This window comes from Cyprinodon variegatus, unplaced genomic scaffold (assembly GCF_000732505.1).
Source record: "Cyprinodon variegatus isolate N-32 unplaced genomic scaffold, C_variegatus-1.0 Scaffold87, whole genome shotgun sequence".
In the NCBI taxonomy this organism is placed as follows: Eukaryota; Metazoa; Chordata; class Actinopteri; order Cyprinodontiformes; family Cyprinodontidae; genus Cyprinodon; species Cyprinodon variegatus.
In genome coordinates, this window is record NW_015150540.1 from 1,002,631 (window position 1) to 1,026,842 (window position 24,212).

A 24,212-nucleotide genomic window follows, 5' to 3' on the forward strand; every position below is an offset into this window, starting at 1 on the left:
CTGGCAATGGTTTAAGCTTGACAGGCTGAGATGTGGAAAAAACTGACACAAGGGACTGCTTGGGGCAAGTCACCCTACAGGGTCTTATTTATATATTTATTATATTTATATAATTAAACAATTAAAAGCAATGAATGACATTTTTCTGTTTGAACTTTTAGTCCAAAGAATCATATTTCATGTTATTTACCTATTCTTCCCTCTGCCATAACGGTGTTGACTCAGTACACTCTGTACTCATCATATACAACTTGTGGTGTACTCAGATGGTCAGATGCAGATGGTCGATCTGTTGTATGGTCCATTATTGATCCGCTCATGCATTGTTCTTGAGTGCAGCCCGGACACAATGGACCAGATGTAGTTTTTTAAAGAGGAAGAAGAGGAAACCTGACACCAGAGAATTAAACCCAAACATTTCTTTTCTCTGAGCAGAAAACCTTTGGACACATGAAAAAAACAGGGGAGACAAGATAAATTAGGTTGCAAAATGTTTTTTTTTATTTATTTTAGGACACACTTGTACCAAAATGTGTTGTTGTTTGTAGTATATCAGAAGCCTTATAGCAGGAGAAATGCATTCTGACCAGGCTTAACTCCAACTCTCTTTTTAGGGCAGCTTCAATTATTTGTTGGTTTAAATCATTAACTGCTCTTTTTTCCTTGGGTGACTGGCCCCTATTTCCCTCCTATATGTGACAGACAGGCTAGAAGACTTCAGCACTGCAGCCATCCCTTGCTCTCCTCCTCCTTCTCCCTTCCCATCCCCCTTCCTGCCTGGCAGTAAGACTCACACTGCAGCAGAGCCACCTCGATGCGCTGCAGTTAGTGCAGAGAAATCTCCCTTTCATCTGACCTGCTGTCACACTGCTGCAGCGGGGTGGACCAGCCAGTGCATCCAAACCTGCCTCTTACCACACCTGAGACCGCTCCTTTGTGTTCCTTCCTGCTTGTCCTGCTGCAAAATCCCGATTTGCCTCCAGTGCACCCCCCCCCATCACCACTATCACAGATCCCATCCCTTTTCCCTCCTCCTCTTCTTCCTCCTATTCCCACCTCCTCCTCTCCTCCTCTCCTCCATATCTGTTTTATTCTTTGCTTCATGCATAGGAAATTGCAGAGCTCAGCATTCTCCACAGGCACTTAGGAAGGATAGAGAAAATAATAATAAGAGGAGTTGGGCGGGATGGTTTCTGTTGCACCACATAACTGACTGCCTTCCAATTACAGAAGAGAGCTTATGTTACAGAAAAGCTATTTAACCAATCGGGAGGCAGCGTAGGGTAAAGATACCAGAAAAAAAGCGAGTGGGAGAGTGGGCAAACAGGGTGAAAAAAAGGAAAAAAAAACTGCAGTGTGTGAGTGTGTGTAGTTTTCATCCCTCCCCTTTTAGCAAATCTTTATCAAATTGTGGTACTTCAACCTTGGGGTGCATTTCAGTGGTTGAGAGGGTTTATTTGGTGATGTTCTTAGAGTAAAGGTGTGTTTTCTGGGCTCTATTAGATGCATTTGGTCTGGAACTGGAAGTAAGAGAAAGTAAGAGGAGACTCATTCTTTTTCTCTCTATCTCAAAGTGTCTTGGAGTCTGCGTAAAAAGGAACAGCTCATTGCCAGGTGGAGCATCCTGCACAGAAGGTAAGCAGTTTAATTTTTCCTTTCTCACAGGATGTTCACTTTTTGGGGTTCTTTAATGAACAGTAAGAGAGGCTTTTTTTATTTTTATAATAATTTGTATTGATCTTAAGTGGTTATTGTTCTATACATGAATCAGAGACTATCCACTTTCTTTTTTCCTTTTATTTTTTGGTATTGCCAAGATTTGAAGCGGAGCGACACAGTGAGGCTGAGGGAAAGGAGGGGGGTGGGTAGCTCAGTGCGGGACTCCCTAATGCTCCTATGCAAGTTTTCTGTGCACACGGTTCTCTTGTGCTGCAGTATCCATTTCTATCCCCTTGCGGAGCCGCCTCAGCATCCAGGTTGAGATGCTTAAATCAGCTACCAGCTTTTGTTAATGTCAACTTAGCTTGTTTTCTTTTGTTTGTTTTTTTGGTATCCGGATTAATAATATTTGGTGAAGTTGTGCTCCTGATATATGGATTGAATTAGCTTAAGGACTGCCACAACCTCTTTTAGTTTGGTCATGCATGTATATATTGTGGTTTCTGATGATGTGGCTCTCCATTTAATTGAGTCTGGTAATTTTATCTAGTTTTTCTGTTGTTACCTCTAGGGGAGGTGCGCCTGTCTGAGTTTGAAGCTAAAGTAGGTTACTTTGATGTTTATTCTGTGCTCTCCATAGCATAGAAAGAAAAACAAAACAAATAATTGGAATCTTTCTAAACTTTCAGTAAGTAGTTGGAATAATGAAAATATGGTTCATGCAAAAGCAAACTGGACTTGAAAGATGAAATTTTGAAATACATTTTCTGCCATCTTTTTCTTACAATACTCTACATCTGATTTATTCTACCTTATTCTCCGTTATTCCGAGTTTGACCTTCATTATCTGCAAAAAAAAAAAAAAAAAAAAAAGGGTATTAATGCTGTCCAGCAGTGGGCAGTGTGTTACCTCTGCACAATGGCCCACTGCACAAAAAGGAGCAAATAATGGACCCATGTGTGTTTTCCTGTGAGCAAAGCCCCATTAGAAATTTTAAAAGGTACAGCATGTGCTAACAGATGATTATTGTTTGAAACTAATCCTCCTCCTTATAAACCTTTGTTCTCAGTTTTGCGTCAAAATTGACCTAATTTCCTGATTGTTGATACAAGTTAAAAAAGATGCGTAATTTTTGAAAAACAAGAAAATGAAAGCTCATCCATTTCAGCACCATGGACAGCGACTCACATCAGGTTTTTTTTTATTGCAGAGAAACTCTCACATTAATCGGTTTAGTAATTTACATAACTGAAACCTTGTAAATAAAAAAAAAAATCTGTAACTCTTTGTATGCATAAATATAGAGATTAGAGAGTTTTATATATAGAGAGTTTTTTTGTTGTCACTGATTCAGATTAAATAACCTACCTGCTGTCTAAGTTTTACTTTCATTACCCATTGTGCTCCATGTAGAAGTATCTTCATTGTGGTGTTCTTCTTCCCCCTTTGTGGCTGCAAAGTGGCAAAGTGTCAAATGGTAACAGGAAAAAACAGCAGTGCTGCAGTAATGGCAGCATTAATTCCAAAGATAACAAGAACTAAAGACATTTTTTAAAAATCAAACTGGAATGCAGCTGTCATAATTTTGTAACCGTATTCCTGTTTTGTTTCCTTTTTTTTTATTTTTTAGCCAAACTCTCGTTAAGAACTATATGAGATAATTAATCTTCTCTGGCTTTTAATTCTTCCAGACTGAGATTTAGAGGCTGGTGATTATCTTGACTGGTCAATTGGTGAGGGAGGAACATAGCCTGTGCAGGCTTCCTGTCCATCACAGAAGCACATGGGTCAAACAGGTCTTCGGTTAGCTGTATTGTCTGTATTGTGAGTTTTGTCCTACATTGATACTGTTGGACTGTTGGAGAGAGACAGGATATTTGGAAAGAAATCATGAACAGGGAGATGCAGACAAAAAGTCCATTTAGAAATTCTCTGACTGAGTATGGAGACAGAGATGTGGCTACAAGGTAACAGTGCTAACTTGTGTCACTGTACAGACCTTATTGACAAATCTGAAGATTATTTAAATACTGCAATATGACAAATCGGTTTTTAACAAAACAAATGCCTTTACCTATTGAATAGGACTGTACATGAGGATCAATGATAAGGGCAAACAGCTGTGTGGGAAAGAAAATGTGATGCAAAGTTTTACTAATTTTTTTAGAACAACAAAAAACATTTATGGGGTGCATGGTTTTAAATACCTTAAATATCTCCCATAAAAAAATATTATGATGGTTAGCATACTTGCTTTAATAAACAGCAGTGTTTGTGTTTCCTCTATACATAATGAGAACCCTTTACCTATGCTTTGAGATTTAAAAGCTCAAAAGGATAAAACAAAGCAACTTTGTCATACTCTATTGAGCACTCTGATATTATTTAATATTTTGCTCTCTCTCACAGTCTCATAGCCTTATAGAATCGCAAATGCAGAAATGTTGCAGTGCAATATGTCCAATATAAGATAGTTTGGTAATGTAAGTCTGTTACAATAGGTAGCTTTGAACAGATTGGTGCTTCTCTTACTTTTTTTTTTTTTTAGAAATGACACTGATACTGAATACCACAAACTCTGAATCCTCTTCATTCAGTCGAAGAGCAGAGTACTCAAAAATCTGTGCTCAAAAATAAACCCTTCTTCAACATATACCTACTCAAGTAAAAGTAAAAAGTAGCTATCCAAGAAAATCCTCAATTAAGTCAAAAAGTGGTTGATTAAAGTCTACTCAAGTTTTAATTCACTAACAACAACATCTGATTTGATAAATAAAAATCATACAATTAGTTAAAGAACATATATGCAAATGAAGGTATTTTGACTGACTAAAAGTGATAAAATATACTGTACTTTTATGTACTTTTATTTGTATTATATTGTATATTCAAACAATCTCCAGTACACCAGTAGCTCTCTTTGGTTGCATGTAAAGGCGAAAAGATCAAACGAGGCTTCACTGTTAACTTATTATATTATATTCCTGTGTTTTACACTTTGTTTGTTTCAAGTTGTTTGTAAACTTAAAGGTATTTGGTATTTACAATATAAGGCCTTGTGACCAGAATAGGAAGTAAATTCCCTGGTGGAGTTGTGGAAAAAGAGAAAAGCCCATAATATTTCGGATGTCAGGAGGGATAAGACATGGGTAGTGTTTGGAATACAATTTGAATGTTGGTGTTCACTGATGCAGGATATAATTGTAACTGAAGCTGGCAATGTAATGAATGTGTGAGGAAGTACTGCCAGCAGATGGTGACTATGTACAGGATGTTTATGGCTGCTAATTGCTCCAGGTGAAGAAATGACTTTGAAGCTCAAAAAACACTAAGTAAACAGTTTCAGGATGAGTGGTTGCCATATATTGCTTTATTTTCACATAAATGTATGGTTTTTAACAGGTTTTCCTTTAGACATAGACTGTGATGTGTCTGGTACATGTTAAATTAAAGCAAGGTTGTTTTTTTCACATTATTTACAGGTTAATTACAGTGGGTCAACCACACAGAATTGCCCCACACACAATTACTGTAGTAACTGTAAATGAGTAAATGTAACTGATTTCTACCACCGCTTATAACGGCATTGTTACAAGTAGTATCTGGTTAGTTTGGAAAATAACAATACATTTAATTGTCTGGCCAGAGGGTTTCCAGTCATTCCTCACTGTCAACTGAATTTTCAAATTCAGGTCACCAGCAGATTTCTACGTGTGTCTACTGAAAACATCCATCCATCCATTATCTGACATGCTTGTCCAGAGTTGGGTCACGAGGGGTGCTGGTTGTCTATCTCCAGCAGTCAATGGGCGAGAGGCGGGGTACACCCTGGACAGGTTGCCAGTCCATCGCAGGGCAACACAGAGACACAGAGGGCAAACAACCATTCACGCACACACTTACACCAAAGGAGAATTTAGAGAAGCCAATTAACCTAACAGTCATGTTTTTGTACTGAAAACATATACACTGAAATTTAGTAGGTGCTTAATGCCAGTGTTTTTAGAAAAACATTTAATGGCTTTAGATAATATAAGCCTGACACCAGCTGTGAAACAAAGCTTTGTTTCATGTCACGGTTGAGAGCAATCTGCATAGAGTCTCAGCAGGTCTCAGCTCACATATAAGGAAACTCACCAAGATAGTAATGATTAGAAACAAAAGTTTTTTAATAGGAGATGGAATGGGGCTCCCTGACTGTTTCATGAATTAGCCGGTTACTCTCATTTAACATGAACATAAAGTACGATGTCTGGGCATGGTTCAACAGTTTCATATCAGAAAGAAGCCAAACTTATTTATATGTTCTTTAAAACATCACAACTGACCAAAGTGCTGAACAGACATAATACATAAGCATTAAAACTTACATAAAAGAAGACTGTAGAAGAATGTTATAAAGCTGCTTAATCAAAAAAAAAAAGTTTTCTCTGAAATAATAAAATAGCAGATTTAAAAATACACATAAAAAAACTGTTTAATGTGCACTAGCAGTAAATTCCAAATCCTTGGCTTTGCCACAGAATCAGTTGTCCCTCTGAGCTTCCGCTATGTCCATAAGAAGCTGGTTTGCTGACCTTAATAAACGGGAGGGGCAATGTATTTGTTAACTCTCAAAGAGTTAGGTTTGTTTTAAATTAAATTTTAAAGTCAAATTAAACTATCTTAAAATGAACCCAGTAATAGATAGGCAGTTGTTGCGATGAGGCTAAAACAGGATTTATGTGCTCTCCTTTTAATGTACCAGTTAAATGAGAAGAGAAGAAAAAAAGAAGACTTTGGTACCCAATAGTATAGGCAGTTACAGTAATAGGGCTGTTTTATGTTACAACGTTTTTTTGTTTTGTTTTACTCACTCAAAATAAATAGCATTTTACGATTGAACTAAACTACCTGTCAAGATTAAAATCACTGTCTATTTTCACTCTTTGTAAGTCTGTTACAATAGGTTGTATATTGGGGAAAATACATCTTTAGTCAGCCACTGATTCTGCACGTTTTCCTAGATGAGAGAGGTCTGTCATTTTCATCATATGGACACTAACTATTATTTTAGCAAGGAATTTAATTTGTATTTTTTAAGAATTGATTGTAAATTATGGTGGAAAATAGGTATTTGTTCACCAACAAAGAGCAAGATGGCCCTCAGAGACCAATACCTTCATCATTAAGAAGCTCTTCTGACCTCCTCCTTCTGACAAGTTCTTTACCTATAATTAATGACAGCGGTATGAACTCATTATCTGTGTAAAATGCTACTAATAATGAGTTTAAACAGAAAGCTAACAGAAGAATATAGATAAAACGTATTGTCCCAAAATGGAGAAAATGCACCATCAGCCAGTATGCAGATTTACACAAAAGTGAAAACAGAAAAGCAGATAATTAAAATTAAGAAACTTGTACAGTAAAGTATAACTGCGTATAAAAGCACAATGCTTAGGGTGAAAGTTTAATGATTCATCCTTTCAAAAACTGGTTCAGTCAAGCTGTTACACAGTCACTGTTAAGTAAATTGTGCAAATTAGCAAATTATTTTCAATGATATATATTTGGAAGAAGAGAGCAGCTGTTGGGCTCATCATTGCTCATCCTTCGAGCATGACATCCGCTGTCCCAGCATGAGTGGTTTGGGTGTTTAGTGTGTCCCAATAAATGATGGTCTGAGCAAAATAGCGGAGCACCACCGGCTGTCACCACCGTTGGCAGCTATTCTAAAATCCTTGACATTGCAGTAAGCAGAGGTGCTAAAATAAAGAAAATAATAAAATCTGCAAATCTGTTGTCAAGGAAGTTAAAAATAAGATTAAATAAAGGAGATGTTGAGGTATAATTAAGTATCGTGTATTTACACAAGTTTTCATGATAAGCACACTGACTAAAAATGTATCACACCCGATAACAATAATATCTTTGGGCAATGCTTTGGAGGAAATTAAGTGGTTTGTGAAAGAAACTCTTAAAAACCTGCATATGGAAATAACAGAGCCCCAAACAGAATATATTTAATGCATAGAAAGGAATGAACTCCAGTTCTTTAGACCCAAAATATAAAGGTTGTGGGTGAAAAACTTTGTGTTTAGGAAGATTAACTGTAAAATCCATTCAACCCTCATTATGACTTTAAATGTTCTATACCATGCTTTTTTAATACTGCTTTTTTAAATCAACTTTAGGCGTTTTTAGGAAGAAATATTGTATTCAACACTATGGAGTATTTGTTTGTCTTGAACTTTAGCTTGACATACAGTTCGGCAACAAGCTAGTGGTTTTATCGTAAAAATTTACAACAAATTTATGAATTAGTCTCCCAGACAAAAATAAACTCCAACCTTTTAGCGGTTAGGCTTTTGTTTAGGGAGGCTTAACGAAATCCAGGAGCTCTAACCTAATGTGGAAATGGCTCCCTATTCCACTAGGATTGTTTCAGAGCAGAATGCTTCTGTACGGTTGGAAATGAATGAAAATTGTGTATTGCATGATAGTAGTGTAATTGTAGGCTTTAAATAGATCTCTAAATCAGTAATTATTTGGTCAATACTAAGCATCTCTTGCATGCCTGCTCATTATCTAACCCTTCACCTTTGTTTTTCATTGGTAAGTGAGTTTAAAAACTTTAGTGCAAAAAAATATTTAGTCAGTCATTGATTGTTCAAATTCTACTTATAAAGATGAGAGATTTGTAATTTTTTATAATAGCTACAGTTCAAGTTTTAGAGACAAAATGAAAAAAAAAAATAATCCATGAAATCACATTGTAGGAATTAAAATATCTATATTTGTAAATTATATGTATTTATTTGGTCAATAACAAAAGTTTGACTCAATGCTTTGTAGCATAACCTTTGATAGCAATGTCAGATGTTTTCTGTAAGTCAGGTTTGCATAAACTGCAGCTGTTGTTTTGGCCCATATCTCCTTTCAGATCTCTACCACAGCAGTGATGTTTTTTGGATGTCATCGAGGACTTACGGACTTTCAAATCCCTCAACAAAGTTTATGTGTTTTAGAGGTTTGGAGAATGGTTAGGTTTCTTGAAATGCTTTTTATAGAGTAACTCCCTTATTTCCTAATGCCGGGCATAGACTGTACGATTTTTTATCGTTGCACACAGATACAGCTCACACTGTACAATGAAACTGCAGGGTTTTGTCCTACAGTGTGAGTTAACAGTTCACAATGTATCTTCTCACACTATGCGGCACAACGCTAAATAACTGACCCAAGTTACAGTATGGGCCAGTTATGTATAAGTTATGAGCACGCTGAAGCATGCTGAAACACGCTGGCACACGTCGACATAAAACAAGTACATGAAGACGTATGTCAGTGTTTTCTCATAATCGGCCATAAGTTACAGGTAAGTTAAATGATCGTTGACACACATTAAGTGTAAGTTTCTCATAAGTTGTGGTGTCTAGTTTATTCAAAACCTATAAGTAACTTGTGCATAACTTATGCATAACTTATCAAGAACTTATCTCCAATGCATATCAACGTATCTGATGTGCTCCAGACGACCACTGAACGTGTTTCTAACTTACAGCTACTGTATAATGGCGTATTGGCAGCGTTTTGGTATGAAAGGGAGTTCACAGGAAGAAACGTCAGTACTTCTTCAGACTTCGTTGCCATCATAGGGTGAGGGTGAAGGTGAGTGTGATGGATCCTCTCTGCGTGATAGGGGTTTTAAGTCAAGTAGTTTGGTTTAAAGTCTTACAATACATTGAACCGTTATCCTGTCGCTTTGCAGAAAAGCAGCCCACATGCCTCACATTAGGTATGGGATTTCCAGGATGCAACTCTTTCTTCTTCCTCCAAACGTGACAATTTTTTGAAACCAAGTTCTATTTTGGTTTTATCGGACCCCATGAACTTCTGACAGTTTTCTTCTGGATCCTTCATATGCTCTGGCAAAGTTCAGACATGCTTTGCACTGCAGGATCAGAGTTCTTCTTGAAGTAATCTTCTTGTTACTTACGTATAGTTTTCTTGGTTACTTTGGTCGAGGCTCTCTGCAGGTCAATTATCATGTCCTCCTGAGTATTTCTGCAATTTTGTCTCAATATCTTTTTAAATCCAGCAGAATAAGATCTTCCAAGGGACCTCAGATCAAGATAGATTTTCAATGGTCTTGCATTCTTATATTTTCTTATAATTGCTACCACACTGTATTTATTCACATCAGTCTGCTTACCTGTAGTATAATCACTCTTCCCATCCTGGTGCAGTTCTACAATTTCTACCTGGTGTCCTTTGACAGCTCTTTGGACTGGTTGCCATGGTTGAGTTGCAGTCTGACTGTTTGAGGCTGTGGGTAGGTTGTCTTTTATAGGGTTATAAGCTCAAACAGAGGCCATTAATGGAAGTGGAAGACAGAAGAGCTTTTAAGGGAAGAACTTAAAAATCTGTGAGGGCCAGAAATCTTGCTTGTTTGTTGGTGACCAAATATTTACTTTGAACCATTATTTATAAATAAATTCTTTAAAAAACTGATGATGTGATTTCCAATTTTTTTTTTCTTTCCATTTTTTGTCTCTAATATAACAATAATAACAATTACAGGACTCTTTCAGCTTTTAAATAGTGAGAAGAAAATATGTGAAGAAATTAATTGTTTGTTTTTATTGTTGATTAACAGTATGAACCAAATTTCTTATTACATAAAAGTCAGGACGTATTAATGATGTTTCAGTGTAAAATTTTATTCAAAGTCTTCACATGCAGCATTTTACTTATAAACTCGACCGCATCTACTTTGTTTTTTATCAACTGACTCCCTTGACTCCAGCTTGACATGGAGTTGGTGTGGTAAGCGACAACTTCATAATCAGGACTAATCACCAACAGAAATATAAATAATGACAGAAATAGACAGGACACATGCAAGAACATTAGTCAAAGGTCTCAAACTTGGTAAGCTAACCATGAAAGAATATACAAATATAATATAGGCAATACAATATGATATATTTGTGGATATTCCTTTGTTGAATTTCATATAAAACCAGCCGATAAAACAAGTTGATAAAATAATAAACGACTAAAAAACAAATCTGCCCAGTTTATAATCTCGCAATTAAATGAATAATATATTAGGGTAAAAGTGGAATATGTGGAAAAGATTAATTCAGTACAACATAGCTTAAAAAAAATCACAACCCTTTAGATATTTAACATTATTGTTTCAATTATGAGGTAACAAAATAACGAGTTTAAAAGATTTTGTTGAATTAAACTCTCATAGGTGTAACATGTATTCATATTCTTCGCCCTGAAAATAAGATTACTACACTCTCAGAATTTTGAGTAAAGCTTAAGGTATAAAACAATATCCTTTTCCTGTAATATCTCACAAAGTTCACCTCATTCCATGCTCTGGAAATAAAGAATGACACGGCTGCAAAAATAATAACTGGAGAAGCTGCAGGGACCCATAGAGTACCAGTCGGACTACCAGTATTTGTTGCAAGGAGACTATTAGTTGTTGCCTCCACAAATATGGGCTTTAGGGAGCATTTGCAACTAGAAACATATTGTTGAAAGAAAACCATAAGACCCAAAGAAGATTTGCTACAATTCAGAAAACACAGCAAACATCTTAAAGAATGTCCTCATGTCAGATCAGAACAAAACTGAACCTTTTGACTAATATGCAAAAGAAAAAGACACTGCTTATCATCCTTAAAACAAAATCCCCATTATTACATGGGATGGTGAAAGCATAGAACTGTTTGAAAGTGTTTTCTTAGCAGGCAAAACAAAACTGGTTAGAGTTGAATAGGAATATGGTTGGAGGTAAATACAGTGGGATCCTTTAATTTGTTAAGGGCTGCAAAAAGCTTGAAGCCTTCCTGTTGGACTGTAGCCCCAAGCTTCACTCAGAGCTACAATGTTTTAGTTTAGATCAAAACCCTGAGTTCAAATTTATGTATTAGTATGGCCGATTTAAAGTACAGACCTGAATCTGACCGAGAATGTGCGGCACAACTTGACATATGCATCTATAGATGCTTTCTCTCAAACTTTGACTGAGGTGATGTTTTGCAAAGAAGAATTAGATATGTAGAGACGGAAGAGTCATTAGATGAAGGTGATCTAAAAAACAATAAATTGGTAATAGTACAGTGTTTTAATTCCAACGCCATTCCTGCACAGCTGGACTAATTCAGACGTGAAAAAAACTCATCAACGCTTAATATTTTATGATTTTAGATTACATCCATGCTCCAAACCTAAAAATAAAACGCATAGCATATTCTAAGCAGCCAATCAGGGATCCTAGTCACTGAAAAATATGCTGACGGAATCTGACAGAACCAGTGTTGTATTATGCAACCAAGAGACAGAAGAGGCAGGCATTTCTGGAGACTCCAGATGTTGCAGCCATACTATGGGATGTGTTCTAAATATTGCATTTTTCTAGTTGGTGTTAAATAACATTGAGCTTTTCTTCATCATTTCAGAATCATTGGTATATTACGTACATATATCAGGAGGCATGTTATAAAGAAGGGGAAAATTTTACTTCAATAATGCATTGAAGACATATATTGCAATTTCATACAGAGAGTGAGGAAAAAAAAAAAAAAGGAGAAGTGCCCTCTTATGGAAGTAAAAAGAGAAATGATTAGGGCAGGAGCCAGAAAGGGTTACAGAGATTGAGAGGCTGACATAGGCAGAGCAGGGATGGAAGAGAGTGGGTGTGCATAGCAGAGCTGTGAGCACTGCAGCACATTGCAGTGCCCAGCCCCCGTTGCGTTCTCTGCTCACCATCCGGCACCATGCGCTGAAAAGACCCCTGCAGCAGCAGAGCTGTACCACACACAGGGCTGTCTATTGGTGAACAGAATTATCACAAAGAGCTTCTTACCCTCCATTGTGCAGTTTGGACATCAGTTGATACACAAGAGATTTGCAGTAACATAGTAAACCAGAGCAACGGATATGTACCTGCAAAGTCGTGTTTGTTTAAGAAAGGGAGTAGTCAGTTGATGCTCCCTCTGGATTATTCAAGTGAATTACACATTTCATGTCCCAAATACTGGCTGAACAACTATGTCTTCCCTGGTCATGTTTTCGCATAGTAGGAGCATCTGTCTCTCTTGCTTTTGTTTTAGGGTTTTGGGGTTCTTGAATGTTTCTCTAAATTGCCTAGATTAGAGAATCAAGAGCTACAAAGTCCAAAGAAAAAGGAAAATAAGGTAATATATCTATACGAGCAGGTTGTAGTTTTTTTTTTTTTTACCTTCAGTAATTAATTTTATTATAGTACAGTATAGTATAGTAAAATATAATGTAATATATTATAGTATAGTACAGTATAGTAAAATATAATATATTATAGTATAGTATACTATAGTATAGTATAGTATAGTATAGTANTATAGTATAGTATAGTATAGTATAGTATAGTATAGTATAGTATAGTATAGTATAGTATAGTATAGTATACAAAGCATTAATTACTCTCACAGTGTGGTCTCACACTTAGGTTTTATAAGATTAATCAACTTCAGCATTTGGCCAGACAAGAAAAGCCCACGCAAACACAGGCACATGTAAGTAAACACATGCAAACAGATGTGAAATGAGTCCACATCACGTGAAGAGCCCAAAGTAACTGAAGGAGAAGCTTGTTTCTACATCCATTAACAGTAGCTGTGCTTCCGCCCACTGCTTGCCTGGGGGGGCTGCAAGGCCAAAGCGCGAGAGCCTCCCCCTCCTTTTGTGTTTGTATATTCTTCCATTTCCCTCTAGTTTGCTGATGTGGCTGATTAAGTGTCGTGGAGTGTGTACTCTTTTGGCTTCCTGTGACATGGTCTGGTGTCTCGCGTTTTGCTGTGGAGTAGCTGAATCAATTACATCCTAACAGACAGGTGTTAAGTGTGTTTACCTTGACACTTCAGGCGTGTTTGGTTCTGATTAGCACATAAATTAGCAGCAGGTTTTGAAAGAAATGTAGCAAATAAATGTCATGCTGTTGCTGTGTCACACTGAAAATGGCAAAACTGATGTTCTTGTTAATACTGTTAAAAAATAAATAACATGTTTAAAAGGTTTTTATACTTTTTTTTTCAACTATCAGTTTTGTTAGGGCTTGTAGCTTACAATAAGTGAAATTCCCTTTGAGATTGATAAAGTATTATTTAATTGAATTAAATAATTATTTAAATTTTCTTGACCAAAAACAAGAAATATGAAAAAGACAAAAGACACGAAAGTAAAATACAGTTATCTAAAGCTGAGAATGGAGTAGAGAGTTTGTGAAGAGATATCTGGGACCACAAAGATTAGTTATATTGTCTCCAGGTCAAAAATTGGTGATTGGTGATTTTTGTTTTTGTTTTTTATGAAAATAGAAATAAGGAAACATTTCTGGAGGTCTAAATAACCAGTCCCCTTTTTGAAGATTGTTATTTTGTTTTAAGGCCTTTATTTGAAATCAGTCAGGCAGGAAACAAAATTTCCTATTCAATTATACTTACTCCATTGTGTTCTATGCTAGAAATGTGTTACCAGAATAGTTAACTACATATTTGTGAAATATGTTGTGGTTGTGTTTTTGGACTGTGGGAGGAAGTCGGAGTACCCAGAGAGAACCCACACATGCTCAGCGAGAACATGCAAACTCCATGCAGAGAGACCCGAGGCCGGGAATCGACCGGAGAGCCTTCTTGCTGCAGTGCTATCCACTGCACAGCCTACTAAAACATGACTGTGAGGTTAACTGGCTTCTCTAAATTCTCCTTAGGTGTGAGTGTGTCTATGAATGGTTGTTTGTCCTGTTTGTTTCTGTGTTGCCCTGTGATGGACTGGCGACCTGTCCAGGATGTACCCCGCCTCTCCCCCCGTAGACAGCTGGGGATAGGCACCGCCTACCCCTCATGACCCCGCTTGGGATAGGCGTGACAGAAAATGGATGGATATTGTGGTTTTGCAGTTTTCACATGTCTCCACTTTCTTAGTCAAGTCTAGGTTTACTTTCCTGGGTTTAAAAACAAAATAACACATTTGTTGAAATTGTTGCTCTGAAGTTTATCTACATTTAATTTCCCTGTATCCTATTTTTGTTAGCCATTTAATGCTGCAAATGTTTTAAAGCAAAATATATGTTAAGAGTGTGTTTAGGTGAGTGAATATTTATCTTTTAAACTTTTAAAATCTGAAAATAGAAGATTTGATCCAATCCCTCCATAGTAATACATACTATTTTATTCAAATCAAATGTTTGATATTAGTTTGCATGTAAATACTAGTTCGATATCTGTGTGAGTTGCAGAGACCGAGGGAGTGGGAGAAAGCTGGAGAGGATTGTAGTGTGGGTGAGCTGCAGCAGGGACTCAGAGTGCTGCATTGAGCTGCATAATTAATGTAAGAGGGTGGAGCTAAAGGCGGAGATATCTTGCTAGGACTGAGCCGTGACAACAAAAGAATACGAGTAGCTCTGTTTTTCATATATGAAGGTTGCTTTCCAGCAGGCAGAGATCATTAGGAAACTGAAATGATCAAATATAACAAAAGGAAAGCAGAGTTGTTTGTTCCAGTTTCATACCCCTATCCCATCTGCTCCCTCAGCCCTCAAAGCCAGTGTTTCTCCCTATAGCTGCCTACCTGAGCCAAATCTCTGTGTTGACTGCACTGCTCTGTTCATCACCCCATTTGCAGCAAAATACCTTCCTATATACCACAGCTGGTATATTTCCATTTGATCTATTTGAACTGGACCTCAGAGAGGGAGGGAGAGTCGTTTTAATTTGCAGGATGGGGTTATTTTTACTTAGGTTCTTTGCAGACTATAAGCTTCGTGGTTGTAATGTTTATCTGAGTGCCTCTGTTTGACAAAGATGAAGAGTGAGTCGCTGGAGCTCACTTTTGTATGAGAATTAGTGCCCATGGAGGTACATCTTAAATTCATTCAGGCATTATTGTGCATAAGCATAGTCCCATGTGTTCCTGTCAGGGCTCACAAACTCGTTTAGTCTCTCAGTCTCAAAAGGCACGTTTCTTGGTTGCTGACCGTATCTTTATCGCTTGCATCCTACGCTTGCATCTTTGTCACCACACCTTACTGTTACATAGACTCCTCTGAGTTGTTTTAATGCAGCAGTCTTTCTTGCTTTTTTCCAACTTCACTTTTGTAAGTCATATTGATTACTATATATTTGGTATTTCACCATGGTTACATTCATTCAGCACTTACATCAGGCATACATCAACAGACTGGTAAATAGGTTTGGGTTCAGTATATTACTAGAAGGCACATAAACATCTGGTGGGAGAGGAGGCTAGAACTGAACTCAGCTTCAACTCACAGATGACAAAATGACTGTTCTTTTCTTTGCAGAATAGAGAAAGAAAATAAGAGAAATGTCAACTGGTTATTTACAGAATTATTTTTTTCAGGCATTTATTATCGATTAAATGAAACTTCTATTGGAGATCAACTTTACCAGATCTGAAACTCCAGTCTGATACAGTATGTGCTGCCACTGCTTACTAACCTGTCACACAAATAAAGTAAGATTGATAAGTAGCTTTAATTCCAAATCAGCACACATTCAAATGCTTCCCCACTTTTACATTCCTCTCTTTGGTGAGTGAGTCTTACAACATTATTATTAAATATGCTGCCGTAATTGTAAATGGGAGAACTAGGAAAGACAGCATCTTCAGGGATTATCAATGTTTCCTGACCAAAGATGATGAGTGGTTATCAGCTGATCAGACTCCATAAAGCATTGCTCTCAGATCTATAGTATGTACTGAATTGCGTCCAGTAAAATCTATGTAGAAACGATATTACTAAAGTTTGATTACAGAACCCCGAGATTTGTAATATGTGATTTAGTTTCACTGTGATGGTCTGAGCAGTCAAAGGAAGATCAGGCACAGGTTTAGATCCAAACAGTCTTCTTTTTATTGAACCCAAAACAAAGAACTTGGGTCAACAAAAAACAAATCACAAAGTTGGGCCCATAAAAGAGGTCAAAGTAACAGAATTTAACTCAGGCTAACAAAAGACCTACTGAAACAAAACAGACCTGCTACATGAGACAAAGGGAAAACTTAAATACTGGCTGATCAGGCCACATAGAAGATACAAAGGGGGAAACACACAAAAACCTAACTGAAATTAACAGAGGAAAATCCCATTCCCCCCCTCTTGCTGATGAGAAGTGGTGTAAACCAATTTGCAGCTTCAATGGGCTGGCTCCACCCCTTCTCCACCTCTGTTCTCCTGAAGGACTGGAGCAGCCAGCACTGAGGTGACTCAAAAAAACAAACAAAGATTAAGTCAAGCAAAATGTGCGCACTTATTCTAGAATACAGTGTTATGACTTACAAAAATTCTGTAAATTAAATCCTAAATGTAAAGAAATCCCAATATAAATGAAATGAGACTTGCTGACTTAGTGTGTGTTGTGATTGAATGTTACCACATTTGGGTGGCTGTAGTTGCAGCCATCACATTCACCTACTACCTGCAACAGATACAGCAGAATGAGTTAACCCTAATAAAAAATGTTACAGTTTAAGTAAGGGATCTGCTTTTTGCTTTTTAGGTTTTTCCATCTTGCAGGAATATGCATATTTCTTCATCGTAAAACATCAAAATGAAACTTTGAATGTTAATATTTCCTATCCCATGTAATGCCTTAATTCCCCTGAAAATGTTTTTTTTTCTTCCCCTCCAAGGGACTTTTGTAGTTATACAACAGTGTTGCCATTTCTCATTGTTGCCAAAAGAAAAGATCCCTATCTGACATGAGGACTGCCCGTAGCAAGGCAAACAGACGAAAACCTTTATAAAAAAAACTTTTTTTTTTCTTCTTTGAGATAAACCAAAGCTTTGCACCTTATTTGAGGGTGATGTCCTAAAAATGGTCTGAAACCCCATTAAAATGTAGGCAGCATGAGTGAATTTTTACATTTTGATTGATTCAAGTAACCTGTGACCTACTGCTTTAAGTATAATTAAGACCAACTGTACAACATATTGCTTCAAAGATTCCATTCAAAGAAAAATAAGGTAAAAGGAAGAGTGAGTAGGTGTACTGTACAATAAAAAACACTTTTTACTTGGAGAGGTTTGAGGTGAAGGATATTGCAAAACAAATTAGCTTTTCCTAAAAGAGTGAGATGAAAAGAGTTGTAGAAAAAAAAGTAAAGAGAAAAATTCTTCAGTTTTGTACAATTTGAAAAGCACATTTTGTTGAGGGTCATGAACACCACCTCAAATAAAAATTAAAAAAAATGGAGGCGATATGCTCAAGCAAAAGTTGAGATTTTAACATTTAGTAAGACTTTTCGAGATATTATATATTATATGAAAGATCTATGTTTTAAGTTTTACTCAATCTTTCATTGACATCAGTGCACTGCTTCAGGATTTTTTGTAATTTTAAATGATCGAACCATGATTTCTACCCTTTACCAAAAAAAAACAAAAAAAAAACAGAAGGGACAAGTCCGGCCATCAATTTTTGACCTTAAAATCAAGTGGATTTGAGTTTACAGCAAAACCAAAACAAAGTAAAGATTTGGAGTGACCTAGCCAAATTTCAGATCAGAATCTAACTGGGGTTTTATGGGATGATCTTAAACAGGTCACTTATGCTGGACCAACCTCCACTGGAAACTTAATTGAAACAGAGAAAAGCGTCCCAGAATTTATCTATAGAGATGTAAAAAGGTCATTAATGCGTCATTGTAACAGTGGAAAGGTGGACTTTGGAACAAGTATAATCTAGTCTTAGATGGTAGTTATCTTACAACAAGATTCACCTTTAAAGTGTTTATTTTCATTCACCCTTCAGGGGTACAGGGGTTGACAATATTGTTAAAAAAATAACAATATTGTTAAAAATAATAACAACTGCAAATCTACCCAATTCCTCATATAAAACCACCCATATTCTGCCAATTAATTGGTCATGATCGGGAGTTGGGGTTCGGGCTAGTGCCTATTGCCAGCAGTCCATGAGGAATAAGAGGAGGACACCAATGACAGGTCAGCAGTCTTTCACAGAAAAACACGTATACACATATTGTATACCAAAGGGTTATTTAGTCACATATCAACCGCATACCCATGTTTTTGGACTATGGATGGAAGCCAGGGAACCCATGCATTCATGGGGCGAACATGCAGAACGACCATATGCTAGGAATCGAACCATCAAATCCACTTTAATATCCCATTTTGCATCCATTATAAAGTTACTGGCAGAAAAAACGTAAAATAAAACAAAGGTGGTAGGGCCTCCTTTCTGGCTTACCTAGAGCTCTTACCTTTCCCCATCTTAGCTGCTGAGCTAATAAACTCTGGCTGTGCTACTGTAGAAACATTTCTTTTCAGACAGCTTATAAAGCTGAAGGTGCTGAGCCAAATATTTTTGCTCATTTTCCTCTAAGGTCGTTCTTTAGCTGCCAAGATCACAGCTTCTTATTTGTTTTCAGCAGATATAACTTCAGTCATAACCCATTTTACAGAGTTGAAAGAATATAACCAAAACAAGGCCTTCATATTTATTTTCATTTTTTGGATTTAAATCATGAAATATAAAGTTTCAATGGGATTTTCTCCATGAGTTTTTGTGTGTGTGAGACGGACAAATTGTGAAAATCTTCTAGATTTGATCTCCCCTGATGAGATTATTGACTTGACAGCAAATTGGTTGGTGCTTCCAAGAGCATGATGGAGCGTTGCAAAGTCAATTACATCCCATGATAAGCCTGGTAATAGTTGATCTTTGCAAGAGGGACATGGTACTCTTTGTTATATTGAGCAAAATAAAAGCCCATGGCCATTTTTCTGAGCTTCTGAAGACAATCCTAGAGCAAAGATTTATCAATCTTTACAAATTTTCTTTAATTATTTTTAACATACAGAGATCCATACAGAGATCCACACATACTACTTAATTAATATGCTTTAAAACTCAACCTAATTATGTCCCTTTCTTTTTATCACCTTATAATTATCAAACTTCTTTTCAGGGAATGTATGTTGTTATTAACTTGATAGTAGGAGGGCTTTTGGGCCTGTTTTGTTGCAGCTCTGGAAGCGATGTGCATCCCTTTACACAGTCTGATGTCATAAACCTGAATGCTATAAAGAGCTTTTCAACGCAGTGCAGGGTATTGTTTATCTAGGACATGGCTCCTTTGTAGTCCCTGACTGGGATGTGACTAAGACACTCTGAAAGCAAGTCTGATATTTAGATATTTAGACTACTCACTGACATAGTGGATAAATATTTGGTTAACATTTACAGCTTGTTCTTATATTCAGCAAGTTATTGCAGCCCATTTGTGGCTATTTATGTGCTTACATAAAAGGGATGGGCCTATTGTATGGAGGGTGAATACAACCTACTGTATATGGTCAGGAGCAGTCCATGACAAACAATGAGGTATTAAGTGGATGTTTGATTTTAATATTTTTTTTCTGTTTTTTAGTTTTAGGTATTGTATAACCTGATTACATTTGCATGGCTAGAAGAGTTGAGGTTTTATTGGTAATTCTAAAGCAATTAACTGTGTAATGGTGGATGATATTAAGTATTAGATAAATGTTCTTGCTATCCTTACAAAAAAAAAAAAGAAAAAAAAAAAGAAATCAAGACAATTACTATTTTTAACAATGGAAAAATAAGATATGTGAAAAGCCTAGATTTAAGCATATATATTATGTTAATATAATCATTAGCCATAGGTTTCTATAGTTATATCTTGTCCAAAGACTCAGTAAAGTTAGTCTTTTATTAGATGTTTGAAAGAGGAAGAATTGTCTGGTATTTTAATGAGTTGATATAAAGGTGCAGTTTAGCAACGTTCTCAGGATCCTCAAATTCGAAAGCACTAAAAATGATCACCTATCTACCACTATGGTTCACAGTAATCAGGGTAAAACGGATCAATGCTTTAAATTTTTTGTACATTAGCATATGTGTGCACGCTGCAAACCTGTCAAACGAGCAAGAAAAAATGAAGCGGGTGCAAACCTAACCGGTTTGTCTGAACTCATAGTATGTACAAAAGCTACTACTGCACCTATGATAAAACCTTAAAGAGCATCAAAACCTGTTTATTTTGCTTGTACAAAAAACTACCTATAGACTTTACTCACTTTAGGCTTTACAATTGTTTGCATGTTTGCAATCAATGGCTGACACATCCAGAGTACAGAGTCACACAGCTAAAACTGCTGAAACTGTCTTTGCACACAGCGGTTTGGGGGAAAGAGCCTTTCAATTTTTGTTACATTTTTAAAGAACATTAAAAAGGTAATATTCTAAAAATGTGTCAATCGAATACATTCATGTTTTGGGGTTATTTTTATTAAATGGCATATTATACTCTAATGAATAATAAAGGGGCAAATAAAGCTTATTCCCAGTCTATGTCCCTTAAAACTGGCTGGAAAGTGGATGTTGACAAATAGCTGTTATGGAGACATGTGACTCCAGCTTTTGTATTTTTTCAGCATATTTAACTTTCTCTGCCCTCTAATCACCCTGTTCACTTTGTGAGGTGGACAGATTAACTAGGGTCCCATCTTAGTTACAGTTTGAAGTGTTTTTTTTTTATTTCTGTGACTGTTGATATGAGAAATTGCATTAGTGCTTTATAATACCATCTATCCATTTTCTAACACGCTTAATCCCAAGTGGGGTTGCGAGAGGCGGGGTTACTTTATAATACTTTTACTACAAAGAGGAAGTAATGGTTTAGTTAATAAATGTGTTTTTTGTAATTTGATTTTATTGAAATGTGAAGTAAATATCAACATATGAAAAATTATATTTTCAATTTGAATCTGTGCCGGTATTCTATTTCTTTCAAACAAATCATCAAAAAGAAAAAAAAAAAAAAAAAACAAGACAAAAACAAAACAAAATAGGGAGTATTGATTTTACTAGTGAGACCAGTCAGTAATCATGTAACCTTTACACATCTTTATAAGGGTGCCAATTTTAGAAAGACTCATTTAACTTCATATAATATGCGTAAGTTATTTATTTATTCTTTTTTAAAACACCAATATTGTGAAGGGAATGCTGTGAGCAAAGACGGGACAACTTATCCTTGCCCTGTGTTAGCTGGCATGCTTCTTGTTTGACCCTGTTTTGACCTGTTTTCCCTGCTGCTACAACTCTGACAGCTGAACGGACCTTTGGTGCCGAGCTGATTGTGCTGCTCTCAAACTGAAAGCATGGAAAAAATGTGAATTACACAGGGGCTCATTCAAACACTCCAACTGACAGTTTCTCCTTATCTAGTTTCTTGCATGCTGCTGGAAAGCTCCAGGATCTTTTCCTGAGAATCCTTTTTTGCAGCCTCATCATTTTCTTTTTACAGAATAAAGGAATTCAAATTGAAAAGTTAATCTGCAGCTGAAGTAAATTGTGCATTATGTCTAGGAGCAACAGTTCTAACAGCTTACCTTGCAAGCACGACTTTCCAGCCCTATGGGATTGTAAATACATGAAGCTACAGTATTTAAAAGACTTTAAAAAGAGAACCTAATCTGTGACAACATTGGACCAAATTCTTGAACAAGGTAATTTCAGGATATGTTTAATTTACTTGGTTATTTTTTGACAGGTGCTCTTTCTTGAAGAAAGGACATTAGACAAAAGTATGAAGTACTTTATTTGGAGTACTCTACATAACAGGCTTATTTAACTTCCAATGTGACATGATTCCAGTATGGGAAAGTACATTAACTGAAGATGCAATAAAATGTAGCAGCTTGTAGCAAGAGCTGCAACACATTGCTATAAGATGGCTGCCATCACTTATACTGTACACATGGACAAAGACGAGGTAGCTTGGAGCTTCCGACGTTAGCCAGTTCAACTGAAGTAGCTTAACTCTTAAAACAAATGGAATAAGAGAAATTAAGCAGACAGTAACACAGCATGGACTGTTTGGTCAGGCTCAGTGTGCATTCAGTTCAGAACTCTTAATTAAAGAACCATCAGCAGCTGAATAAGAAGCTTCTATAAAATAAAACACAAAAACCACATGTAAAAATATCTATTTTAACTATTTTTCACCCAAGCACAATACTTCAGATGAACATATTCAAATGAAAAGAGCTGAAAAGGGAGTTTACGGTGTTGGTTTGGTGGAAAGTGGGTTCGGTTTGGTTCCATTCAGTCCGATTTGGAAAGGAGGGGACAAAGTCTGGCTCAATTAGGCTCAGGAACATGATTTGCTCATCCAACAGGCAGCTGTCGGAGAGACTTGAATTATTTTGATGCAAAAACACAAAGGCAAATATGCGTCGCTCAATTTGATCACTCACAGCAGCTTGAAAAATTATATATCCTTAAAGCGGCAGTGGGTTAAGTCTGATTTATACTTTAAAACTAGGTCGTCTGCGTAGGTGTCGCAGTGAATGCAGAGACGTCTCCGCCCCCTCCACAGACACTGTGCTGCACCTCTCCCTATTTTAGGTGACCTCAGACAGTGTAGGCCTCTGATTGGTCAAATCTATATTCGCTTGCCGGCTTGTTTTGTTTGTATGACCACAATTGCGGAAAACAACTCTTGAAGTTGGAACAGCTAGAAAAGTGAGGTGCGTGAGAACGCTGGGAACCTTTTTCCACCTGGATCCCTGCTCCTCTTCGCCCTCATGTCCCTCCGTTGTCGGACAAACTTACCCCCACCTCCTCACCGCCCTCAGATGTATCTAGACCCACAGCTAGTTAGTGATTGTACCTCTTGCATTGTGGCGTGGAATATAACATAGCGCAGACCACGCTTCAAAATTGAGCATAAATAGAAAATGTCTGCGTCAAGCTCACTGCGACACACTGCTGCCGGGAGAATAACAAGCCCTTTACTCTGTGGCAGCGGCTCAGGCAGGGAGCCACACGGCTCTCAACAGTGGCCAGACTAGGGGATCACTGTTTGTTGGCTTAGTAGCAGCGCCTCGATGAACAGCATTTTGGTCCAGGCTGTTGCACAGCTGGTTAAGGTTGGTCGATAGGCTAGTTCTCTCATCTGCTTCAGCAGGCAGATTCGCATAACACTGTGTTCAACTTTGTTTGAACTGCAGGAAACAAAACACTACTTCAGCTCTTTCAGGATCTTAGGCAGGGTGTAGTCTGGCTCAGTCCAGCAAGTACAGACTCTTCTCCAGAGGGGGGTTGGTAGCCACATAACGAAGCCTAAGCTGAGAACAGGTGTAATGTCTGCCATATTAGACCCACGGGCCCAAGGCAAAGAGAAAGTGGATTGGGAGTTGGCTGCTTAAGTAATCTGTGTCACAGGGATGTGACTTCAGGATGGAGTCGCTCTTGCTTATGTCATTGGTCTACATGGACTGAATCATTCGAGGTCAATGAAAATAAGGAGGCCGGAAGAGTTTTGGCTTTGAATTCAAACAGATAAGAATGGACACTGAATTTCTCACTACTGTTCTGTGTGCTAATAAAATTTTTTCGAGGAGCTTCAGCAGCAGTACCCTCATCGCGAATATCATATTTATAGTCCCCATGCTGTGCCGCTATTAGAATCTGTGCTTCAATGTCAG

The 24,212-nt window shown here is 37.1% G+C and overlaps 1 protein-coding gene across 3 annotated transcripts in view; it reads left to right on the plus strand.

Moving 5' to 3' along the window:
• LOC107083922 (synaptotagmin-2-like) overlaps positions 1-24,212 on the plus strand; it is a 90,774-nt gene that overhangs the window by 2,338 nt on the left and 64,224 nt on the right. The window contains exons 1-2 of one of the 3 annotated variants that reach the window (XM_015373488.1): positions 1,144-1,480; positions 1,575-1,635. The gene's annotated coding sequence lies outside the window, so the exon portion shown is untranslated. Of the gene's footprint in view, positions 1-1,143; positions 1,636-24,212 lie in introns of those variants that run through there. The other 2 variants (XM_015373489.1, XM_015373491.1) reach the window with 2 other exon arrangements.